The following is a 5476-nucleotide window of genomic DNA, read 5'->3' as shown; positions in this document are numbered from 1 at the left end:
ACTTCGATCATGTGATGTTTTTGTTGATTTTAAAATACACTTCCCTTTTGTGATTGTTGGTAAATGTGTGCTTTTCCTGCCGTTTTTCCAAAGATTTAGAAATAATAAGCTTTTAAGTTGATATTACCATGTAAACAACAACCAAGACAAATATGCATGTAGCAACATAGTAGCAACACTTGTGCTACTGATCGTTGCACACAGTCAACGCCACCCGTTAAGGAAACGATAACAAACCACAGATGTTAAGTGTTTTCAAAGTGCTTTTACTACACTCACTCTTTGACTATTAGTAGTTCCAATAAAGAAGGGAGATGTTTTCTGTATTTGTTTATTAAACATTAAGAACTTTAAAAATAATCAATGAAATGCAATACAAAGCAACATTAGAGCGAATGATCAACATCTATTCGCTTTAGAAGAATATTTCTTCAATTTTACTTTCTCTGCAGAAACAAAAGGGGGGGGGTGTTGTGTGGGTGACTCTGTGACTGAGTGATTGGTTTGTAAAAATATGCCGACATGATATTCATTACCTCTTTTTTTTTTTTGCTTTTTGTGATAAATTATTTTGTTCAATCAATTGCTAGATTTCAAAATATTTTTCTTTCTTTCTTGTGGTTTTTGGTGTGTAAGTATGATCGTCTATTAATCTGTGTGTTGCAACTTCCCTTGATTGCTTTAGAATATTAATAGTATTATAGTTTTGGGGCAATTAAAAATTCAATATTTATTTTAATTTTTCATTGTTGTTCTTGAATTTGTAAACATTTGTGATTTGTCATTTCCGTTGAGGTCCAATTGAACAATTAGAAATAATACCGAAAGTGGGTTAATTGTTTTAGCACGTTTTTGTTTAGGGAAGTTCTTAAAAATAATCTCAATTCTAAAAAAATTATAATTTAAATGTGTCTCTAAACAATAGAAAATTATTATTAGAATAATAATATCGGTCCATCGATTTATTTATCCCGTACTAATTTACTTTGTTTTCAAACACATATAGTTCATGAGCTGGTAAATGTCTAAACATGAAGTATTGTAATGTCTTCCTGCAACTCCCCAGCAAAAATAAAACGAAGTACTTCCAATTTCCTAATAACTTCCAAAAAAAGAACATAAAAATGTCTTCTAAGAATGATTTCATATGTTGTGGAAATTTGGAATCAAATAAAAAGAACATACCTGCTATGACAAGTCTTTGGTAATATCTTATCTTCAGGACTTTTTCAGTACTTCCATGGAGTAAATTCTACTTCCTTAGAAGTTCTTTTCTTGCTGGGTTGCTTGTAATTCATTATATCTATAATACGACACCGCAAAAAAATTAATCGATTAGGTCAGTTACTTAAACATTACATCAGAATTCAATAAAATTTCCTAGACTTCTCTGGAGGACACAGAGATGTCGAAGTGCTTTACGTGATGGTACTTTTTCAACTACAGGGTGAGCTGATTAGACAACTCACAACAGCCCCATTGTGTTTCTTACATGCAATTTTTATACATGGTACTCTCGGTCCAACCTTGCTGAACTACTCGAGCTATGTCTATGTCTATATCTCTGTGAAAAGCTGCCCCGTGGCTTAACTTCCGAGTAGCAAAAACATAAAATCCGTTTTCCACGCAGATAGGAACTGTCGATGTTTTTGGCCTCCTAGAAAAATATTAAGTAGACTGACACACGAATCCATGAAATATGTGAAGGACTTCGTTCTTACACACTGTGGTGAACAGAGTTTTCCCTGAACATACTTAGACAAGGAAGAAATCTCAATGGTATAATATACCTTTTATCCATTACCATTCAACCCAATACAATTCTCATTCATCCGACACACTCACTCTAGGTATTTGGGGGTTAAAATCTTTACACCACTACATTCATTCATCTCGTATCATATACACTTAACACAAACTCCTTTCCAACGATTAGTCACTACACTGTGGGGTATCTGTTCTTTCGGAAAAAGCATTATACATTATAGATTTCATCAGTCCTTTAACCGGCATTCTCTTTCAAAGAATTTGGTTTTACCTGACCAGCCAGGACAAAGTGCTGAGTGCAACTGACCACCCGTAGTACGAGATTGTGTGGTTCTATGGTTCGACCCCATGTCAAATCATTCTAAGCAAATGCCGAGGATACACTTGTTCATTCCCGCAGACACCTTCTGCCCAGGATTGCAATTACACCATGATGGGGTCTTTCATTAAGGTAACATGCCCCTGGGGGAGGTGAGACCCCATGTCAAATCATTCCAACGAAAGGTCGAGCATACACTTGTTCATCCCGGCAGACTGGAGTCATTGTTTGCATTTGGCATTTTTCGACACTATAAAGTGTATAAGTATATTCTGGGTCCTTATAGATATACAAGTCGATTTATCAATGTTCTTCTGTCCGTCTATCCGTCTGTTCGTGTGTATACTCAAATCAGTTTTCAATAGATCAGACATGCTTTCGGAAAGAATTCTGTTTAAAATTGAAAAATGAGCAAAAATCGGAGACATTCTCTGAAAGATTCACGGCATGTTGTTATTGTCTAGAAACATGAAATTGAAATTGAATTGAAAGGACATTTTTTGGTACTTTTTCATTCTTCAAAAGGTACTTTTTAAATTTTCTATGCATGAAGATAAGCATAGTACTAAGTAAATGAGAACCGATTAAAGGGAATTTTTTGGTACTTTTACGTACTTCAAAAGGGAGTTTTTGAGTTTTCTGTAATATTTTTTACTTTTTTTTCAAAAAAATAAAAAAAATCATGTTTATTATTTGTGAATATGTATAAATATTTGGTCTTTTTAGGAAAAACGGTTTCATGGGAAAAAAATATTATATTTATAAAATTCAATGGTTTATACTTTAAGCAACTCAAAAAAAAAAACTCACGTATTGTAATCAATATTTATCTAATCATTTTGTTTAACATTCTCTATATTTGATTTTACAAATTTCTACATTTTCATTTAACAACAAGTGTCTCTCTCATCTAAAATTTTGAACAAAAAAAAAAAAGAACCCCCAATTGAAATTGTCAATTTTTCTAAAACCCTTTTTTTCCTTTAAAATTCAAATTTACATAATCAGGCATTGAAACTTCCTCTGCCACTCAAACTTGTCACATTAACAAAAAAATATTACCATCATCATCGCCATTGTCATAAATATGATTATGCTCTTCATGTTAATGTTATTCGCTCTTATTTTTTTTAAATAAGACACTTTCAAGTGCTGTCATATGAAAATTGAAATTTTGTTTTAAAAAACTGTTTAACGGTTTATAAAATATTTAAATAACAAAGTAGATTTTTTTCTCTATACAAGACATAGGATTAGACAAGCTAAAGATATATATAAAATAAATATAATCTCATAAAAAAAATATTTAAAATTAAATAGATCCCAAGAGTATGTAAAAGAGCAGTAGTAAATGAACAAGGAAAAAAACACATACATACATACATAAGAAAGCAACTCAATTGAATATGTCTCATATGACATAAAGGATAATTTGATGAGGCTTGTTACATTGTACACAACACATATACATATTCTATATAATGTTATTTGAAGGAACAAAAGGACCTTTTTTTGGTTTATATGTATGTGATGTATTTGCTTGTGTAACCCCCTTTTTTCTAATAACATCAGTTGTCATTTTTTTAAGAAATTTTTTGGAGGTTGTTGCTATTTTGCGGTTAAACACTACTTTGCGGTGTCGTTTTCCTTTCAAAAATATTATATGAAATTGAAATGTTTTCTATCAAGGAAAATATTTTCATCTCTATGTCTAGTTTTTCTGCATTTCTTTGTGGTTGTTTAGTTTCTTTTTTTGCCACAAACATTTTTATTTTATTTTAGTCTTTGTGTGGTTGCGTAAAAAATTGGATTATAAAACTCAATGTGAAAACAGTTTGTGGCATGTTTCGATGTTGTTTTGTCATAAAGGATCTCTGCTTGCGCTTCTACTTTAATGTGTCATGTGGATTGTTTTTTTTCAATTCAAGACATTTTTCGCCAACATTCTTCATATAACAAAAATTCAAAAAAATAACTTTGTATTTCTTTACAAACTTGACTTTTTGACAGATCTTAGTTAGATTGTTGTTAAGCGGTAAGCAATGTCATATATCTTTGATCATGATGATTGCTATTTTATACGCATTTTGACAGTAATTTTTGTTTGATATCATTCAAAGTTTTTTGAAATTGAATAGCTGCTTTAAATAATTCTGGGAATTTTTGATTTATTTGAAAGAGTTTTTAAAAAAAAAATAACTTTAAATTCTCAGAATAATAAAAAATTGCAATTGAATTTTGTTGTTGTTTTTATTTTGATTTCTAAGAATTATTTTTAATTTGCAAAATATGAATATAATTTCAACACTTTTCGGACCACCAAATCGAGACACATATTTTTTTTAATAAGGGAAAATAAAATTCCTGACTTTACCTTCGAATTTCCTCAACACATGCACCTTTTCAATACATTCATACATATTTCCTTAACAGCAATCACCTGTCTACACCTACTACATGTAACCCCCCGTCTATTCTTATTTTAAATCAAAAATTTCACGATCATTAATACATCTTTCAACTGTTCATAACTCAATAATCACGTACATTAACTATAAACATACATGCATTAATTTTGTACGTATGTACTTAAGTTTTTGCATTAAACGTTCATGTTAAAGAAATGTTTGTGAAAAAAAAAACCCAAAACAAAACGACCAAGAGTACAATAATGCCAATAATTTTAAACATACAATATTTATTTCTTGAATTAAAAAAAAAAAAAATTGAAAAAAAAAAACCGTATACATATATATTAAATACAAACATTCATATATTACCTATAACGATCATGTTTGCATTCAAAGTGCATTTTTCATGCAACACCTACGCCAACCTTTTTCAGCCGACAATTTTCATGAAGCGGGTCTGATGAGCCTGAAGAGTTGCAGATGATGTTGAGGCTGGAATGGTGTACAGCAAGATGGTATATTTTTTCATTCTTTTGCATTTTTTTTAGTATGTATGTAAGTATCTGTGTATTTCTTACGAATTTTTGTTTGATGTTAATGTTATTTGCTCTTTTCTTGAAGTCTTCAAATTTGTTAAAGCCATTTGCATTAAAGTGTTAAAAGGTTAATAAGTTAACAAACATTTTAAAATGCTACTGCAACTGTTTTTTTTTTGTATTATATTTTTACATTATTTTGGGAATATTTTTGGTTTTACCGCTTTGTTGGAAGGTTTTTTTGTATAAAATGTAAATATTTTATCAACTGAGATTCTTAAAATTCTATAGAAGTCAACGTTCTAAACAGAGAGATTTTGACAAAAAGGTAGATGGATGTATAGATAGATAGATAGATAGATAGATAGATAGATAGATAGATAGATAGATAGATAGATAGATACATAGATAGATAGATAGATAGATAGATAGATAGATAGATA

The sequence above is a fragment of the Lucilia cuprina genome, chromosome 3 (assembly GCF_022045245.1).
Source record: "Lucilia cuprina isolate Lc7/37 chromosome 3, ASM2204524v1, whole genome shotgun sequence".
In the NCBI taxonomy this organism is placed as follows: domain Eukaryota; kingdom Metazoa; phylum Arthropoda; class Insecta; order Diptera; family Calliphoridae; genus Lucilia; species Lucilia cuprina.
Note: the sequence above shows the minus strand (reverse complement) of the source record.